At 36.5% G+C, this 20,985-nt stretch overlaps 1 protein-coding gene across 2 annotated transcripts in view; it reads left to right on the plus strand.

The window, feature by feature from the left end:
- CRPPA (CDP-L-ribitol pyrophosphorylase A) overlaps positions 1-20,985 on the plus strand; it is a gene marked incomplete at its 5' end in the record, with an annotated part of 300,046 nt that overhangs the window by 135,791 nt on the left and 143,270 nt on the right. The window lies entirely within an intron of this gene.

Consider the following 20,985-nt stretch of genomic DNA (forward strand, 5'->3'; position numbering starts at 1 on the left):
ATGCACAACAGGAGGATTGTTTTATTGGCATGAAAAGAAAGGATGTTTCCTGATGAAACTGAAGGAAGAAATTGAGTATGCTTATTATAATCATCCATGCTAGATTTTGAGACATACCTTAGTGATGAACTGACTATCTCAACTGTAATGTAATGATACACACCAAATACATGGAGGAGGTTGCTAAAAAGTGAAATAAGGAATTAACTGAGTAGAGACTTACTGCTCCCACCCTCCATACACATGCAGATTTCACTCAGACTTAAATTTCAAGACTTCATTATCAGGCTTGTTAGATTCCTTCCTTGATTTCTTTAAGGAGGTCGAAGTATTTCACAGAACCTACCTACTTTGGAGATAGAGGTCTCTAGAAGATACGTCAGGGCAGTAGACAGTGACGGGAGAGACCTCGCCCCTTCTTCCCAACTCTCACTGAAAAATAATTTTTGCCATATACTGTGCTGAGAACATAAGGAATTTAGAAGTAGGAAGAGTGGTCTTTCATTAGTTACTTAATTCATGAATGTATTTACCAAATATTAAATGCCTATCAAGATTTAGTCACTGGATTTATGCAGTTGAACTAAGCAGGTACTGTTCCCTGCCCTCAAGGAGCATACTGTGCAGTTGGGGATAAAACAGTAAACAAACACACAAAAAATGTTTAATTACAAATTGTGATAACGATACTAAGGAAAAAGTAAACTGTCCTTATGTAAGAGAGCCCTGGAGAGTGATTTAAATTGCGAGTAGAGGGCAGTAAGTGAGCATCTCTTGGCAGATGTGGCATTTACTTAAGGCTAAACTGGTATTCACGAGTTAGCTATTTAGAGAGAAATACAGAAGGAACAGTGTGTGAAAGGTCCTTGAAGAGCTTCGTTCAGGGGCACTGAAATAAGACTTGTATGACTGGAGTGGAGGTGGACTGGTGGGAGGTGAGGATAGAGACCGCGAGGGTCTAAATGCAGCCTTGTAGGCTTTGTTAAGCATACTGTGACTACCACCACCTACACTGCTACTGTAACCACTACCATTACTTACGTTTTGTCCTACAAGCAAAATGAAGTGGTAGAAGACTTGAGCTGAAAATGTCACGATGCAATTTACATGTATAAGAAGATTGTTGGCGGCTGCTTAAAAGTAAAATTCTATGGAAAAAGACAGGTAGTATTTAATGTTTTTATACATCACAGAACCCCTAAAATCACAAGTGTCTTCAACCCAATTTTTGTTCCTATAATAGAAGAAAAGAAGCTCCTGAAGAATGCTGATCTATAATCTGGACAAACAGGGACCATAGGGGCTTTTTGTGTGTTTTGCTTATCCACCCCTTCCTGTTTCCTGGAGCACATAATTTAATTATTGTTTTGCGTAACCACAAATGACAAGCAGGATAAAACTGAAAATCATTTGCTTTCCTGGGTGAAAGGCATGCTTTGGTTTTGTCGAGGTTGTCTGTGGTACCTAGTTTATTTTTCCCAATGCCCTCAAGGTTTTGTCCAGGGTATGGATCTGTGCCTTTTTTTTTTTTTTTAATAGACGTAACTAAATTCAGTGTATGACATATTCGTCAAGCAAAACATCCAAAATAGCAAATGAAGTAAGAAGAAAAGCAGAAATTAAAGAAATAGAACAAATCCAGTCATCTCAGCATTTTAAGACCTGTTCAAATTAGGGTTATTTCATGCTGATTTTGGCACATAACATTTTAAAATATTATGTTTAAAGTACCGATTTTTCATTTTTTTGAAGCTGAACACTGTACAGTGTAATAGTGAAATAACACTGTGAACAATGTTTCTCGGGCCTCTGAGTCTGAACAATGCCAACAGAATTAATTCATTTAGAGTATGTGGTTTTGGTGTATGTACAAGACTACATAAATTAGCTGAAGACCATCCAATAAAATCCATTTAGTTTGTTTGGGATGTTAGCCAGATTTCCTGATCAGTTTTCCAGAGGTAAAAATGTCCAAAAATCACTGGACCACCTAGTTGCTTGGGATGGTATTAATTATGTTCATGCTCTATTTAATAAAATTAACAGTTTATAATTATAATTGGTTGTCAGAGTTTTAGAATTTGGTTATTAATGAGGGAGTAAGGATAATCCTCCCTAAATGCCACTTTCTTTACTTTTTCTTTGTATACTTAACATGTATTCACCTTTTGTATCTGTGTGTATTTTTGAAACATAGGGACATATTGAAATATTACTCTTTCTAAAGGAACCAGATGGTTAATTTGTAAAAATGATAATCCTTGTCCACTTAGGAATTAGGTCACTGCACACAAGTTCTAGTTACGTTATGCTAAGTTAAAAACAAATAAGCCAAAAGAATAGCCAACATCTAGATTTGGGGATATATTTGTAAAACTCAGGTCTCCTCTTGTAATTCAGGAAATTGATTTTACACACATGGTAAATGTGCTTAGAGGGAAAATTTTTATAAGAAGCTGAAAAGAATTGCCCTTTGGCATGTAGATTATAGTTTCCAACCTTCAACAGTTGATTTTCATGAATATGTATACACTAATTTTCTTATGCTATTTAAATTGAGATAAAGTTTTAAAACTTATTCACTGATGTCATTTCATTTTATTGATTTCTTTTTGGTTCTGAATAGAGGATATGTAATGTTTTTAAAATAATAATTTTATACTTATTAATGTTTCCCTAATAATTGAGTTTGGTGATACATTTCAACTATTTGCATGTGGTATGACTATAGTTAGTAACACCATAAAGTAGATTATTCTTTTGTTCTGGTGGCTTTAAGTAAATAATGGCTCCAAGGTTTTTGCTGTTTTAGGGAAACTAAACCAAATATACCCCTTTGAACTTGTGGTCAGAATAAATTATCCATGGTGTCTTGGTACCTGAGAACGTGTTTTCAAAGCTTTGTAGTACTTGTCTCCTTTGGTTAAATATCTCCTCTCTTTCTCCTCATATCTTCAATGACTGTTCGCTGCATGTGAGTCAGAGTCTATACATTTTGACCCATTATTTCAGACCTCTCACAGTCGATGCTGAACCTTTCACTCACAATGTCAGCTCTTTTGTGGCCCAGCGTATTGTCTTGCTCATGCTTTGAAATTTTCTAGTTTTCTCTCACTCTTTTTCACTCGGTGTTCTGCTTGATTGCATGCCATCCTTGTCAGTTCTGTTTAATACTTGATTTAATATTACTCTTCCCATGAAGTTGTTCCCATTTTTTCTGGTTCTTGGACTTTCTAAACTACTTACCAACAGAGGTGTCATTCTGAATATGCTACGTTTTATTGTTATTCTTTTGCCTATCGCCTTCACCATCTCTTTTATCGCTGATCTCTTGCACAGTGCTGTGTATATGGAGGAGCCAGATAAATAGCTGTGGTTAGTGGTGGTAGAATGATGAACAAGCAAGCTTCTGGAATACCCCTCCACCTGGACATCAGCCAAATGTGTTTCTGGAGATAAAGAGGTAGCTGCTGGGTGTCCATCAATCATGTGAACAGTTGAGAAGAGTTTAGAACACAGAGTACACCCAAGAAGTTATAATTGATTTCCCAACCAGAAGAAAACTGTTTTTACAAATGGAGGGAAAAGAATAGCAAATAAAAGATGTTGATGAGATGAACTGGAGTTAGCTATGGTGATAAAGTTGGTGGCCAGAAGCCTTCTGTCAGGAAAGGGGGAGGGAGAAAGAGAGAGTGATGGGGAACTGAGCTCTGCTGAGCGGGAATTGCAGTGGCGTGAAGAAACAGGTCCATAAGCAACATTTTAAGGTTTATTCTTTAGGATCTGTAATAAGATTCTATATCAGGATATGAATCTACCTTTCTGTATCACCTAGAAACATACTGCTTTAAAAATATCCTGAGGTAGATAATTGTTCACATACTTCTGAAATAAGTCACACGATCATGTTTTTGTTATTTTTGCTCAAAACATAATTTATCCTTAATATTTAAAAAATGTTTTGGGCCTATGGGCTAAATGTATATTATGTATCTCATAATGGAAAGTTGTATGAGATGGAAATCTTATTTTATATATACAGTAATTATATTTTTTACTCAAGAGGAAAATACATTAATAAAAATCTCTTACTATGTAGGGTCTGAACAATTATATTGGCAGTATTTGGATTTTACAAGTGTTAGGGTGGTATTAAATATTCCTTAAAGTTGGGAGTTCGCTGCAGTCACATGGTTAGGACTCTGAGCTCTCACTACTGAGGGCCCGGGTTTGATCCCTGGTCGGGAACTAAAATCCCATAAGCTGCACAGCATGGCCAAAAAGAGAAAAAAGAAAAAAAAGTTAATGAGTGCATTGTTTTTTTGTGGTTACATATGAAGGAACTCTTCACTAAGCTACTCATGCATGTTTCTAGCTGATTTTAGTTTTCTTCTTTTTTTATTTCCTATCTAATTTAAAATTAGAGACAGTGTTGAAAACTTGGTAACAGACAGAGTTCGAGCTGAGAATATATTATGTCCTATTTGTTTTTAATTTTTATTGGAGTATAGTTGATTTACAATGTTGTGTTAGTTTCAGGTGTACAACAAAGTGATGCAGTTACACATATACATATATCCACTCTTTTTTAGATTCTCTTCCCATATACATCATTACAGAGTACTGAGTAGAGTTCCCTGGTCTATACAGTAGGTCCTTATTAGTTATCTATTTTATATATAGTTGTGTGTATATGTCAATCCCAATCTCCCAATTTATCCCTCCCTCCTCTTCTCCCCTGGTAACCATAAGTTTGTTTTCTATACCTGTAACTCTATTTCTGTTTTGTAAATAAGTTCATTTGTATTATTTTTTTAGATTCCACATATAAGCGATAGTATAGAGACCTCATCTAGCCATTTTGAACACACTTGTCATATTTATGGTATGTTATTTTAAAAGTATATTAAAACACTTGTCTGATAAAATACAATTCTAGTATTTCCCTTGTTAAAAAATGACTCTACTAAAACCTTTAAGTTGTTAGAATATTACTGCTTTTGATGTCAGCTACTGATTTCTGAATAAATGCTGAAGGCCAGAAACCACAACTCTCCATTTAGCCCAGGATTTTGCAGTTGCTATGTTATTAACATTTGGGGACAGATAATTCTTTGTTCTGGAGGCTGGCCTGCGTGTGCATTATAGAATATTTAATGGCATCCCTGTCCTCTACCAACTCGGCACTGGTCGTACTTCCCTCTCACACTTCTGACAACCGAAAATGTCTCCTGATATGGCTGAATTTCCTCTTAGGACAAAGTTTCCCACAGTTAAGAACTGCTAATGTAAACTTTTGTTTCATGCACACTCAAATTTTACAATGGCTTGGGGATAAAGCTGTGTGTGTGTGTATATATACACACGTACATATACATATATATTTGTATATGTGTGTGTATATATAATTGTAATTTCTAATGAATGCATATCTAAATGAAATAGACTATTATCTTTAGACTATTTAAATCATTTATAACACTAATTGGAAACAGTATTTGGTGTGCATTCTAATTAGTGATTTCAAATTAATGACACTTTGATTAGAACATAACTTGTACATACTTTATTAGTGCATATTTATATGGAAACTAGGCTCTCATGATACTTCCGTATATATCTGGCCAGTGTCTGTATTACTTAGAAAAGTTAAAATTTTGTAAATGTAAATTAGATTATGCTGTAAGTTTGGGAAGAATTTGAGGGAAAATACAGTTGAAGTAATAAATTCTTTAATTTTAGTCACTTAGCTTGCCATACTGATATATTTAATAAAAGATATAGGTAACTTATTTTAGATGATACAGAAAGGCAGTACCTTCAGTAGAATCAAGGTTCAAGTTACCTTCTGATTGTTAGTTGGAGGCACATTTCTCAGTAAATATATCTACTGAAAATGAGAGAGGACTTTTATATTATCTAACTGCTTGCTGCTTCACAGTGTGATCCTTGCACCAACTATAGCAACATTACCTGGTTGCTTGTTAGAAATGCAGATTCTACTCATTGTGGCGTTTTACACTACCACCAACAGAGTCAATTTCACACCCAAACAGAATTTATTGTTGTCAGTTTTATAATTTTAGCCATTTTTGTGGATGTATAACAGAACCATACTGTGTATTTGATTTGAAAAGGTATCTGTGATGACTTTGTCATGTGTTTAATGATTAAGTATCTGTTCCATTTTTTAAATAAAATTTTAAAGTGGAAAAAAAATGCAGATTCTTAGACCCCGCTCCACATCTAATGGAATCAAAATCTGTATTTTTAACGAGATTCCCAGAGATTCTTATGCATATTGAAATTGGAGAAACACAGGTCTTACCTTTATTTCATCTTGCCAGTATGATCTCCATGAGGACAGAAACTGTCTAGTCTATTGCTGTGGTCTCAATGTGCTCTCTAGTGTCTGGCTCAGAGCCCTCAGCAGATAACTTATTGGTTGAATGAATGAAACTCTAACTTACGCTAATCCAGTGGATAGTAGGGTACCCTACCCTATGTGACTTTTTAAAAATTTTTAATTAAGACAGATAAGATTTGTTTACGTCAGCTTGCCAGTTCTCAGCTTGCAAATGTCTTATGCATTACTAAGAAACGTAAAGTGGTCATATTACCATGCATGCTTTTTAAACATATCATCCTTTATCATTTACAAAATGGATAATATTTACAAAATATGCCTGCCAAACACGATTTATGTGAGCTAATGCCAGTCACTTCTCATTTACTACAAAATCGCCCATTAGTTATATACAGTATAACGTTCTATAGTAAACCTCAGTGGAAAGATAAGCTTGAGCAGATTTGGTAGCTTTGCCTTTTGCCTAAACACTTTCTAGGGGCTTCCCTGGTGGCGCAGTGGTTGAGAGTCTGCCTGCCGATGCAGGGGACGCGGGTTCGTGCCCCGGTCTGGGAAGATCCCACATGCCGCGGAGCGGCTGGGCCCGTCAGCCATGGCCGCTGAGCCTGCGCGTCCGGAGCCTGGGCTCCGCAACGGGAGAGGCCGCAACAGTGAGAGGCCCGCGTACAACAACAAAAAAAAACACTTCCTAGCTTTGGATGTATAATCTGTATGATAAAATGGGAGCCTAGAATTCTTTGTAATAGTGTTCTGGTTTGTTAAGATTAGGACTTGTATTTTCCATTCCACAATTTTTGTGGTTTTGCATCAGAAAAGTAACTGGCCTTCAAAGGGAATTTTAACAGTGAGACAAAGGGACATATAAAGGAGAACTTTCGTTAAGGTTGTATTATCACAATGATTACTTCTGTAACCATCACTTGCTTGGCGTATATTGAATGCAGTGGTTCAGAAGCCCTTGACTCTTCCAGGATCAAATCTGAAGACTTGAATTGGATGACCTACCTTAGATACTCTCTTCCCTGTCTAGGACCTAGAGAAATGATCTGAGTTAGGGGATTGTCTGTGGTGGCAATTAAGGTTTGTTTGTTTGTTTGTTTGTTTTTGCGGTACGCGGGCCTCTCACTGTTGTGGCCTCTCCCGTTGCGGAGCCCAGGCTCCGGACGCGCAGGCTCAGCGGCCATGGCTCACGGGCCCAGGTGCTCCGCGGCATGTGAGATCTTCCTGGACCGGGGCACGAACCCGCATCCCCTGCATCGGCAGGCGGACTCTCAACCACTGCGCCACCAGGGAAGCCCGCAGTTAAGCTTTTTAGCACTCAGATGACTTCCTCCAGATGAGGTGTTTCTTCTGAGTTGACCTTGGGACCTGTAGTGTCACTGCCCTCTGAGTAAAGTCTTGTGACTTCCATGATGTAGTACTAGTTACCTGGAGTAAACTGACACCCTGTGTACTTGAGAGGTTAACTGTTGAGAGTCCCACAGACCTTAGTCTGGGTATTACCCCTCACTGGCAGTACGGTCTCAGACAGATTCTTTAAACTTGTGTGCTTACCTTCCTTATCCGTAACATGAGGATAATGATAATATATGCAGAGGTATGTTATGTGGTTTCAGTAAGATAATTGTTTAACGTATTTAGCACATATTCTGACAAATAGTAAAACCTCAATAAATGTAAGATTTAAAATGTAAAGGGATAATGGAGATGTGGTGATGTGTGAAAGGGTCATTTAAAAGTGGAAGTTAAGTGAGAAGCGAGTGGAATAATAGCAAACATTTAAGGTACACTATATGGAAAGATGGTCATTAGTGTTTCACATAAATTCAAGAAAACAAAGATGAATGACATGACAGGACTCACACTAGAATAGGGACTTTCTAGAACAGTGTTTACTGGGGAAAGTCCAATCCATGGACTCAGGAACAGAGGCAGTGTTCACTGCATTATAAGACTCTAATCTTTGAGCAGTGTGGCTTTTAAGCTACATAATTAAGGGAGAACCAGCCTTTTCCCTGGTGTGATAAGGGCCTGTGATCTAACACTGCTGCAGCATGGCAGAACCTTGGTTCTTGTGCTGCTCTGCCTGCCTGAGAGGATTGAAACACTATCAAGACTTTGGTATGTCTGACAGGCTAGGATCTGAGTCTTGTGGTGGCAGCTTGGTAAGTAGAAGGCCACTGGTTTGATCCACCAGCTTAGTGTTCATGGTTGGAGGTCCATAGTTGATATAGCATGGCAGAATGGTAACCTGATTTACTTACCACCTCAAAACTCTACCGACATTCATTGTTTTAAAGCTGTAGCTTTTTTCTCTGAAGCTTTCCAGAAGACCAGCCGATAGGGAAGAAGTTTTGGAAAATTTAATCCTTAACTCTCACATATTAATTTAACTAATCTGTCAATTCTGATAAGTAAACTGAGCCATGGCGCTTAACTAATTTGCCCAAAGTTGTACAGCAAATTTGTTGCAGAGCTAGATTCAAACACCCAGGGATCTTGGCTCCAGGTGCCATGTTCTTAACTGCAAGAAAGAGCTTTAGAGCTGTCTAAAAAAAAAAAGAGTAAATGTTCAATGCTAGATGGACAAAACCTCCACAGAAGTCTAAAAATAACCATGAAGTAAATGTTAATTGGCAACTCAGAATTTGGAAATAGTACTTCTTAAAGGAGTGTCTCAGGTAAAGACTGCTGAAAAGCAGGATGGAGAGGCTCTGGGCTGTTACCCTGTGACTGAAGGTCCAGACACAGCACCCACAGGCCAGAGGTGACTCCATTGATAAAGACAGTGACTGATGAATTGATGGCCCAGAGTCAGCATTCTGTTGGCATCAGTCATAGCTACGTAAGGTTCTCTGGATTTGCAGTATAGAAGTACTTTCTGCCCCAGCTTTATTGAGGTATAATTGACCAATAAAAGTTGCGTGTATTTAATGTATATAGTGTGATGTTTTGACATACACTTTGAAATGATCACCGTAATCAAGCTAATAGATCCATCACCTCACATAATTACCATTTTCTTTTTTGGGGGTGTGGGTGAGAACACTTAAGATTTACCCTCTTAAGTTTATTTCAGTTATACAATATACTATTGTTAGTTACAGCCACCATGCTACGCATTAAATCCCTAAAAACGTATTCATTTTGCATAACTGAAACTTTGCCCTTGGACCAGCATCTCCCCATTTCCCCTACCCTCTGGCAGCCACAAGACTTTTAACTGTTAACGTGTTGTCTACAGAGTGAAAAGTGTATCTCTCTCTCATTCCCTTGTATATACCCACATTAGTGCCCTTGTTTGAATGGGAGGGAGGTGGGAAATTGATGGATTCAGATTAAGAAATGATCCAGCCAACATGTTCTGTAAAAAGAGTGCTGGCTTTCAGCACTCATGGGAACCTCTGACTCATGGGACTGGAAACACGTTTTTGAACCTCTGACTCATGGGACTGGAAACCAATGCTTTTCAGCCTTAGTTAAGCCTTAACTCTTCTTGAAATGGAAAACAGTTTTTGGCAACGCAGCTTCCTTCCTAATATCCCTACTTTAAATAGTACTTAGAGTATGCAGATGTTTGCATTTTGTTAGTAGTAAATATTTTATAAATTCTTATTTTTTTATGATGTAAGGAAAGTATTTCATGGCGGGGGTTTTTCTTTTGGACATACTTTTTAAATTTTACTAAACACATTGGAAGGGTTGTTTTAAATTTTGTTTAAATGTTCTCCGAACCAGAATATTTGCAGAACAAGGAGTTCTAGCCAGCAGATTGTTCCATTTGTTGTGTTTGAGTGTGGAAACGTCAGGAATGATAGCTTAAGATGATGCCATAGAACTTTTTCATAAACAGCCTAATAACATTGTCTAAGGTGGTCTTTGTTTATTAAAGGTGTCAAAGTCTCCTTTGCTATGTTTAGGTAGAATCTAAGTTTCTTTACTCAAGCATGGAAAATATTGTTTGTTTTCTGTTTGGGAGGAAAGCAGTATGACCAAATAAAAGAGTTAAATTTCACTGGAAGCAATTATTAAAACAGTCTCAATTGCAAGATGGAAAAAAATGTAGTTTGGTTTTCATATTTTTTTCAAAAGGGGTAAAAAGACGAGGGTTGGGGAAAAGTCAGAAAATCCCTCAATTCTCAGTGGTATCTCAGCAGAGGCAGGGGAAACTATCAGTGCCTACCATTTTAAAACTCTTCATCTTGTAAAAATAATAATTAGTAAGCTCTACAGTTTATACTGAAAATCACAGAACACACAAATCTGATTTTAAAAATCTGGAGGAAACCTCAAGGCTTTCTCTGTCCCTCAAAATATTCTCACACCTTTTGGTTCTGTAGAATAACTCAGTAAAAATCAGAATTCAAGAAGGTTAAAAATTCAAAAGACAGCATTGCAAGAGATTAATAGAGCAACTGATAATTGTGGAAACAATTAGAGCCACACTGTTATAGAAATAATTAGTACATTAGACATAGAATATAGCAAAGGTCAGGTCAGGTTATTAACATAGACGGAAACTTGGGATAATCACAGTGTATTCCAAGTAAAAACTAAATGATCAATAACAGAATAGGTGTGAATGATAATAAAGGCATCCAACATATGGATCATGTTTATATGTCAAGTAGACAAACCAAGATGTTACTCTGAAAGTTAGAAGAAAATTTCCTTGAAATGACTAACTAGTTCTGTAAGATGTAGAGGGCATATTTTCAAGAAGAATTGAGGAACAGCAACTGACAATTAAATATGGTCTGATTCTAATTAAGATTTTGAACCTCCTCATAAAGAATTCTTCAGGTAGGTACCTAGGAGCAAAAAACAAAAACAAAACTCATAGAAAGGAGGACACTCTGCCTGACCTCTTGTACCTCCACAGTACTTACTATCCAAATACATACAGTGAAGCGTTGTCTATAAACTTTGGAGGGAATCAAAGGGGAATCCAAGAATACTACCGCCAGCCAAATTGTCATTTAGTTAGAAAGACAACAGGAAAAAAATTCGTATGTAACTTCTATGACTACTTCCTGGTGGAACTACTTGATGTTGAAATCTACCCTAAAAAAATGGTGAATAGAGAGTGAGTAGATGACACATGGACTTTAAAAAGCATCTGGACAATGCTTTGAAACAGTGTTTGAAGACAGTGGTACAGAGACTGCAAATCTCTAAGGGAAAGTGTGAACTAAACTTTTATTCCCAGATAAGCTATTCTTCCAACTAATAGAATGAAGAACTCTAGGAATGTAAAAATGTTGAGGTTTTTATTAAAAAACAAACAAAACCTACTTGCAGCTGAAATTCATCAAATAAAGAAGTGAATTAAAATGAATTTATAAAAGGAGAGGTTTTTATTTAAAACAGTTGTCTTGAGCATAGATAAATTATGTCTAAATTGTGTAAATTATGGCTATAGAATAGTCTATGAATCTAATAAACCTTGTCAGGGTAGAAAAGTACAAGTGACCAGAACAGTGGGTAGAAGAGTTACAAAGTGCTATTTCTTTCTCTCTCATAGTAGGAAATCAATTAGTACTGACTTACAAATGAAGTGCTTTGCCATTGAAAAGTCCAGTGTCTTAATCCTGTTCACGATATTTTACTTAACATTTAGGAAAAGCTCCCTGGAGGTGAAGAATAATCTGAAGTATAGCAGCACCTTCAGTTTTATTATATTTAATGGGGTTTTTTTTGCTAACATTAAATAATTTTTAAATGGCATGCATATGATTCCATTTTCATAAAATGTGCTAATGCTTTTGTTCCTTCATCCTTTTGTCCTACCAGCTTACTGTATATATTATTAATAGAAGATTGTTGAAACGATACTTACCTGATGTTCAGGGTAATTATTTCTAGGTAGTGTTATTTTTGAATGAGTTTATTTTTTACCTTTTTAGAAAACTTCTACATAGTTGATTTTAAGAACATACACTTTCCTTTTTCTTCTTGAAACAAGACTGTGCTAAGTTTTAAAAACCTATTTGCCAAGCATTTGCTACTGGGTAAAAACATGTTTCTGTCCTCAGAGACCCATACCCTAAGAGTATGGGGTCCTCAAGAATTTTATCAGTTTTAATACTTGAAAAGCTAAATTGGAATATCCCTCATGTTCTCATCCTAGACCTTATTTGTGTACCTCCAAATGAAAAATATTTAATTAATTAGTTTATTTATTTATTTATGGCTGTGTTGGGTCTTCGTTGCTGCATGGGGCTGTCTCTAGTTGTGGCAGTGGGGGCTGCTCTTCGTTGCAGTGCGCGGGCTTCTCATTGCGGTGACTTCTTTTGTTGTGGAGCATGGGCTCTAGGTGTGTGGGCTTCAATAGTTGTGGCCCGCGGGCTCAGTAGTTGTGGTTCATGCGCTCTAGAGCACAGGCTCAGTAGTTGTGGTGCACGGGCTTAGTTGCTCCACAGCATGTGGGATCTTACTGGACCAGGGCTTGAACCCGTGTCCCCTGCATTGGCAGGCGGATTCTTAACCACTGCCCAGGGAAGTCCCCAAAAAGAAAATTTTTAAAGTAAGTCATTTTCTTTTTTTCTTCGAGTTCAGAATTCACTCACACTTGATAAAGTTGAGATACGTGGTTGCCTTATTTCATATCTGTCAAGTCAGAAACTAGGGAGGATTTGAGGATTATACCCAATTTTTATGCGAACACTCATGCCAGTATTGTAAATATTGGTAAAAGACATGAAACTCCAGGGTCAGAGGAAAGAATTTGTTACAGCAGTAGCAGTCAGGAGGATAGCAGTGCAGCCCTGATTTTCTGAATTGCAGTTCCCCCGGGGGAAATACAATTAGGGCTGGGTGTTGCTAGGCAGTGGAATGTATTAAAGAAGAATCTAGATATCGGGAAGCACTGCCCTTATACAGGGACTGCTGGCAAACGAGCCCATCCTCCTCTTACAAGAGAGACATTGTCTTTATTACTCTAGAATGCCAAGCAGATTGCTCTATGGAGAGAGATGTCTCTATCTTTACTTTCTACAACGTAAGCAAATTTGCTCCAAGAAGAGAGATGCCTATTTTTGCAAGTCTGCCTGCTATGTGAACATCCTTGAAGAGCCAATTTGGAGTATACTAGCTATTCATGCCTTTTAAAATGTTTGGATACGTGAGAACCCCCTGAAAAATAATCTCCCTGTAATATCTAGAAGATGAGACTCCTTGAGCAAACTTACTGTTGCACAGCGGAAGCTGATTTCTTTATTTCACTATTGATACATGGCTGATGACTATGGAAGTTTTTTTTGTTTTTTTGGAATAATCTTCCCTCTGAAATTTGTACTCAAAAACTTTAAACCAAAGTAAAATTCTTGAAATTCATGGGCCAGGTGATTTCTATAGCGTAGCTAAGATCTCAAAACCTTTACCTCTCTTTCTCAAATATTTTGTCAAAATTAGGTAGAATTAAGCTGAATTCTTCTGAAGAGGCAGTGCTCTTAGAGATACAGAGTTTCACGTTTTACTATGGAACAAGCTTTGTATTTTAGATACATAAGTAAAGCTTTCTAAATGTAATGCCAGTATTAACCACGAAAATGTGACTTCTTACAGAGTTATAGCAGAGATATCATTACAACAGAGCCCTTGTTTAGTAGTTTTTTGTTCATATTGCTATAATAGAAAAACTAGAGAATAATTAGAGCATTGAACTATATGGAAGAAAAATTTTATTAGGAAAGTTTTTATAGTGTATGTACTATTTGCTATCTAGTCTGGGACTACCTCTAGTAATAATCTTCTTCCCTTATTATTGTTGCCCTAGTTTAAGTCTTATTTCTCTATCATATATAATAATTTCTTTTTGTTTTTATTATTTTTTTTATTGAGGTATAGTTGACATATTAGTTTTAGGTGTATGACATTGTGATTCAACATTTATATACCTTATGGATTGATCACCAAGATAAGTCTAGTAACCACCTGTCACCATACAAAATTACCGCAATATTATTGACTAGATTCCCTTTGTTGTACATTCCATTCCATGACTTACTTTGTAACTGCAAGTTTGTACTACTTTATGTTCTTCACCTGTTTTGCCCATACCCTCACCTCCCCCATCCCCACCCCTCTGGCAACCACCAGCTTGTTCTCCCTTATCTATGAGTTTCTTTATGTTTTATTTTGTTCGTTCATTTGTTTTGTTTTTTAGATTCCATGTATAAGTGTATTTCTCTCTCTGACTTATTTCATTTAGCATAATACCCTCTGGAATATCATGGATGTTCCATCCATGTTGTCGCAAATGACAAGATTTTATTCTTTTTTATGGCTGAGTATATTCCACTGTGTTTGCATACATACATATGTGTGTGTGTGTATTTTATATATATATATATATATATTTTATATATATTTTATATATATATATAAAATACACACACCTCCACATCTTCAAGCATTCATCTATCAACAGGCACTTCCATATCTTGGCTGCTACATTGAACACAGTGGTGCTTATATCTTTTTGATTAGTGTTTTCATTTTCTTTGGGTAAATACCCAAGAGTGGAATTGCTGGTTAGTATAGTAGTTATAGTTTTAATTTTTGGGGGAACCTCGATACCGTTTTCCATAGTGGCTGCACCAGTTTACATTCTCACCAACAGTGCACTAGGGTTCCTTTTTTTCCACACCTTCTCCAACATTTGCTATTTGTGGTCTTTTTGATGATAGCCATTCTGACAAGTATGAGGTGATCTCTCATGGTGATTTTGATTTGCATTTCTCTGATGATTAGTGATGTTGAGCATCTTTCCGTGTGCCTGCTGGCCTTCTATATGTCTTCTTTGGAGAAATGTCTGTTCAGGACTTCTGTCCATTTTTTGATTGGGTTGTGTGTTTGTTTTGATATTCAGTTGTATGAGCTGTTTATGTATTTTTCATATTAACCCTTTTTGGGTCATATCATTTGCAAATACTCCCATTCAGTAGGTTGTATCTTTGTTTTATCAATGATTTCCTTTGCTATTCAAAATCTTGTAAGTTTAATTAGGTCTCATTTGTTTATTTTTGCTTTTGTTTCTTTTGCCTTAGGGGACAGATCCAAAAAAATTTGCTATGATTTATGTCAAAGAGTGTTCTGCCTATGTTTTCTTCTAGGAGTTTTATGGTTTCTGGTCTTTCATTTAAGTCTTTAATCTATCTTGAGTATATTTTTGTATGTGGTAAAAGAAAGTGGTCCAGTTTTATTCTTTTGAATGTAACTGTCCAGTTTTTTCAAAACTGTTTGTTGAGGAGACTTTCTTTCCACACTATGTATTATTGGCTTCTTTGTCATAAATTAATTAACCAGATACGGGTGGGTTTATTTCTGGGCCCTCTCCTCTGTTCCATTGATCTATATGTCTGCTTTTGTGCCAGTACCATACAGTTTTGATTATTATAGCTTTGTAGTATAGTTTGAAATCAGGGAGCATGATACCTCCAGGTTTGTTGTTCTTTCTCAAGATTGCTTTGGCTATTTGGGATCCTTTGTTATTCCATAGGTACTTTAGAATTATTTGTATTAGTTCTATGATAAATGCCATTGGTATTTTGATAGGGACTGTACTGAATCTGTAGATTGCTTTGGGTAGTATCATCATTTTAACAAAATTTTTTTTCCAGTCCATGAGCACAGTATGTCTTTCCACTTAATCGTGTCATCTTTAATTTCTTTCATCAATGTTTTATAGTTTTCAGAGTATAGGTCTTTAACCTCCTTGGTTAAATTGATTCCTAGGTATTTTATTCTTTTTGATAAAATTATAAATAGAATTGCCTTCTTAATTTCACTTTCTGGTAGTTTATTATTAGTGTACAGAACTGCAACAAATTTATACGTATTTTGTATTCTACAATTTTACTGAATTCATTTATTCTAATAGGTTTTTAGTGGAGTCTAGGGTTTTCTATACATAGTGTCATATTATCTGCAAATAGTGACAGTTTTATTTTTTCTCTTCCAGTTTGTATTGTTTTTGTGTCTTATTCTGGTGTGATTGCTGTGGCTGGGACTTCCCATACTATGTTGAGTAGAAGTGGTGATGGTGGGCATCCTTGTCTTTTGCCTGATCTGAAAGGAAAATCTTTCAGCTCTTCACCATTGAGTATGATGTTAGCTGTGGGTTTGTCATATATGACCTTTTTTATGTTAAGGTATGTTCCCTCTATACCTGCCTTATTAAGAGTTTCCATCATAACTGGATGTTGAATTTTGTCAAAAGTTTCTTCTAGATCTATTGGGGTGATCATATGATTTTTATTCTTCATTTTGTGAATGTGCTGTATCATGTTCATTGATGTGTGAATATTGAATCAAACTTGTGTCCCTGGAATTAATCTCACTTGATTATGGTGTATGATCCTTTTAATGTATTGTTGAATTCAGTTTGCTAATATTTTGTTGAGGATTTTTGCATCTATGTTCATCATTGATATTGGCCTGATGAATATTAATTTTCTTTTTTTGTAGTGTTGTTATATGGTTTTGGTATCACAGTGTTGCTGGCCTCCTAAAATGAGTTTGAAGGCATTTCTTCCTTTTCAATTCTTTGGAATAGTTAGAGAAGGGTAGGTATTAAGTCTTATTTAAATGTTTGATAGAATTCACATGTGAAGCCCTCACATCCTAGACTTTTGTTTGTTGGGCGTTTTTTCATTACTGATTTAATTTCATTACCAGTCATCAGTCTGTTCAGATTTTCTGTTCTTTCCTGATTCAGTCTTAGAAGATTTTATGTTTCTAGGAATTTATCTGTTTCTTTTAGGTTGTCCAATTTGTTGGTGTATAATTATTCACAGTAATCTCTTGTCCATTGTATTTCTGTGGTATTAGTTGTAATTTCTTCTCTTTCTTTTTATTTATTTGGGCTCTCTTTCTTTTTTTCACGATGTGTCTCTCTAAAGGTTTGTGAATTTTTAAAATCTTTTTAAAACCCCAGCTCTTAGTTTCATTGATTTAAAAAGATTTTTTTAAAGTCTCTATTTCATTTATTTTTGCTCTGATTTTCATCATTTCCTTCCTTCAACTAACTGTGTTTCTTTTATTCATCTTTTCCTGGTTCCTTTAGGTGTAAAGTTATATTGTTTATTTGAGATTGTTCTTGTTTCTTGAGGTAGGCCTGCATTACTATAAGCATCCCTTCTAAAACTGCTTTCACTGCATCCCATAGATTTTGGAACAATTGTCTTTCCATTTTCATTTGTTTCAGAGTATTTTTTTGATTTCTTCATTGACCCATTGATTGATTAGTAGCTTTTGGTTTAGGCTCCAAAATGTTTGTGGTTTTTTTTCCAGTTTTCTTCTTGTAATTGATTTATAGTTTTATACTGTTTGGGTCAGAAAAGATGCTTGGTGTGATTTCAGTCTTCTTAAATTTATTGAGACTTGTTTTGTGGCCTAACATGAGATCTATCCTGGAGAATGTTCATGTGTATTTTTAAAGAATGTGTATTCTACTGTTTTGGGGGTGAAAGGTCTATATATATCTATTTTTAGTGGTCTAGTGTGTCTTTAAGGCCAGTGTTTCCTTATTGATATTCTGTCTGATATGTCTATTGGTGTAAGTGGAGTGTTAAAGTCTACTATTATCATATTATTGTCAATACCTTCCTGTATGTGTGTTAATATTTGCTCTATAGTTGCTCCTTTTTTGGGTGCATAGATATTTATAAGTGTTATAGTCTCTTGTTGGATTGATCCCTTTATCTTTATATAATGACATTCTTTGTCTCTTGTTACAATTTTTGTTTTAAAGTCTATTTTGTCTGATAGGCATATTGCTACCCTAGCTTATATGGAAAATCTTTTCTATTCTTTCACTTTTAGTCTGTGTGTGTCTTTAGATATGAAGTGAGTTGCTTGAAGGTGACCTATAGATGGGTCTTATTTTTTTTATCCTTTCAGCCACCTGTGTCTTTTGATTATAGCCTTTAGTTCATTTTGATTGAAGTGACTGTTGATTAGGTATGTACTTATTGTCATTTTGTTAGTTGTTTTCTGATTGGTTTTGTAGTTCTTTATCGCTTTCTTCTTCTCTGGTTCTTTTCCCTTCTCATTTGATGACTTTCTTTAGTGTTATGTTTGGATTCCTTTCTCTATATTTTGTGTATCTGTTAGAGGTTTTTGACTTGTGGTTACCATAAGGTTTATATACAACAAACTATGTATATAGTAGCCTATTTTAAGTTGATGGCATCTTGAGTTCAGACGTGTTCTAAAAGCACAACATTTTATTCTTACCCATGCTTTATATTTTTGATGTCATATTTTATATCTTTTTACTTTGGGTATCATTTAAATAAATATTGTAGATACAGACGATTTGACTACTTTTGTCTTTTAATCTTCATACTAGCTATATAGGTGGTTGATCTACTACTACCTTTACTATATATTTGCCTTTACCAGTGAGTTTTTCCTTCATAAATTTCTGGTTTCTAGCTATGGCCTTTTCCATTTAAAGAATTCCCTTTAACATTTCTTATAAGGCCAGTTTTGTGGTGATGAACTACTTTAGCTTTTGCTTCTGGGAAACTCTTTATCTTGCCAGGTAGAGTATTCTTGGTTGTAAGTTCTCTCCTTTCTGTACTTTGAATATATCATGCTAGTCTCTTCTGGGGCCTATACAGTTTCCGCCGAAAAGTAGCTGATAGTCTTATGGGGGTGTTCCCTTGTATGTAACTAGTTGCTTTTCTCTTGCTGATTTTAAAATTCCCTCTTTATATTTAAATTTTGACATTTTAATTATAATGTGTCTTGGTGTGGGTCTCTTTGGGTTCATCTTGTTTGGTACTGTCTGTGCTTCCTGGACATGGATGTCTGTTTCCGTCCCCAGATTTGGGAAGTTTTTAGCCATTGTTTTTTCAAATAGGTTTTGTGTCCTTGTCTCTCTTTGCCTTCTGGGGCCCCTGTACTTCAAATGTTAGTATACTTGATGTTGTATCAGAGGTCCCTTTTTCTTTTATTCTCATTTTTCAAAATTCTTTTTTTATTTTTGTTGTTTTGATTGGGTGATTACAAGTACCCTATCATGCAGATTGATGATTCATTCTTCTGCATCTTCTGATCTCTTGTTGATTCCCTCTAGTGTATTTTTCATTATAGTTATTGTATTCTTCAGCTCTGATTGGCTCATTTTTATATTTTCTTTTTAAGTTCTCACTGAGTTCACATACTTCTCTCCATTCAGTGAGCTTATTTATTACTGTTAATTTGAACTCTTTATCTGATAGAACTGTTCATTTTCATTTTGTTGAGTTCTTTTTTTGAAGTTTTGCCAACTTTCATTTGGAAGATAGTCTTTTGTTTCCTCATTTTACCTAACTCTGTTTCTGTGTATTAGGTATATCAGCTACATCTCCTGGTTTTGAAAGAGTGACCTTATATAAATGGTGTCCTGTGCGGCCTGATGGTGCAGTCTCCCCTGGTCATTGTGCCCTCCTGTTGTGGTTGGGCCACAGTTGTGGCAGGCATGCTGAAATGGTGTGCTGGTTGTTGGCCTGGCTGGCTGAGAGGTCTGGCCACACCTGCTCCTGGCCTGCTGATGTGTGGGGCTGGCTTCTGAGAGCAGGAGCCACTTTGGAGGCGTGCTGGTGCTGACTGAGGCCAGCCACTGGGTGGGGTGGGGCAGCAGGTACTTCGGAGAAACTAGCCGGGTTGGGTGGGTTGAGGAGGGCTGTTCCTCAGGGGAATACTGGGGTGGGGCACATGGGTTAACTAGGTTGATGAACAGTGGCAGAAATGGCAACGGCCTGGTAGGTAGAAGAGTTTGAAAAAAAAAATGTTGCCTGCCACTGCTTCTGTCCCTGGAGAGAGTTCTACCAGATTTCTGCCCCTCCAGCACAAGCCCTGAATTAGTCAGTAAATTTCCTTTGATAATACCTAGGCTCTTTTCAAGGCTCTGCCTCTGTGCTGGGACTCTGAGTGAGTTTGTGTGTGAGCCTTTCACAAGCAGTATCTTGATTTCTCACAGCCCTCTACCTCTCCCGGATGTGCGCCCCACTGGTTTTCAAAGGCAGATGTTACGGGGGCTCATCTTCCTGGTGCAGGCCCCTCGGGATGGGGAGTACAACGTGGGGCTCAGACTCCTAGCTCCTCAGGGGGAACCTTCACGGTTGCGATATCCCTCCTGCTTATGGACAGCTGCACTGGGGGTGGGGGTTCTGATTAGACTGCATGTCTGCCCCTCTGCCCGTCCTTCCTGTCTTGATGTGGCCTTTTCTTTATAGCATTGGTTGTAGAAAGGCTGTTCTGCTAATCTTCAAGTCATTCTCAGAGATAGTCATTCTATATGTAGTTGTAGTTTTGGTGTTTCATGGGAGGGGTGAGCTCAGGATCTTCCTACTCTGCTATCTTGATCTGGACCCTCAGAAGAAGGCCTATGATGGTAATCTCTTGTTGCTTTCCCTGTTTCTAGTCATTCCATATTTAGTTAAATGTATTCTTTGTAACTGTAGTATTTAACATGCTTCCAGAATTCTCTAAAAATTCTTGTCTAACCCATTTTCAAATTTTATTCAAATATTTTCTACTGTATATTTTTTGTATAAGAAAAACCAGACTATTTGCCTATTCCTGAATATATCTTGAGCCTTTTCAACATTTTTTTATCTAAAACA

This window comes from Leucopleurus acutus (assembly GCF_964270905.1).
Source record: "Leucopleurus acutus genome assembly, chromosome: 9".
In the NCBI taxonomy this organism is placed as follows: Eukaryota; Metazoa; Chordata; class Mammalia; order Artiodactyla; family Delphinidae; genus Leucopleurus; species Leucopleurus acutus.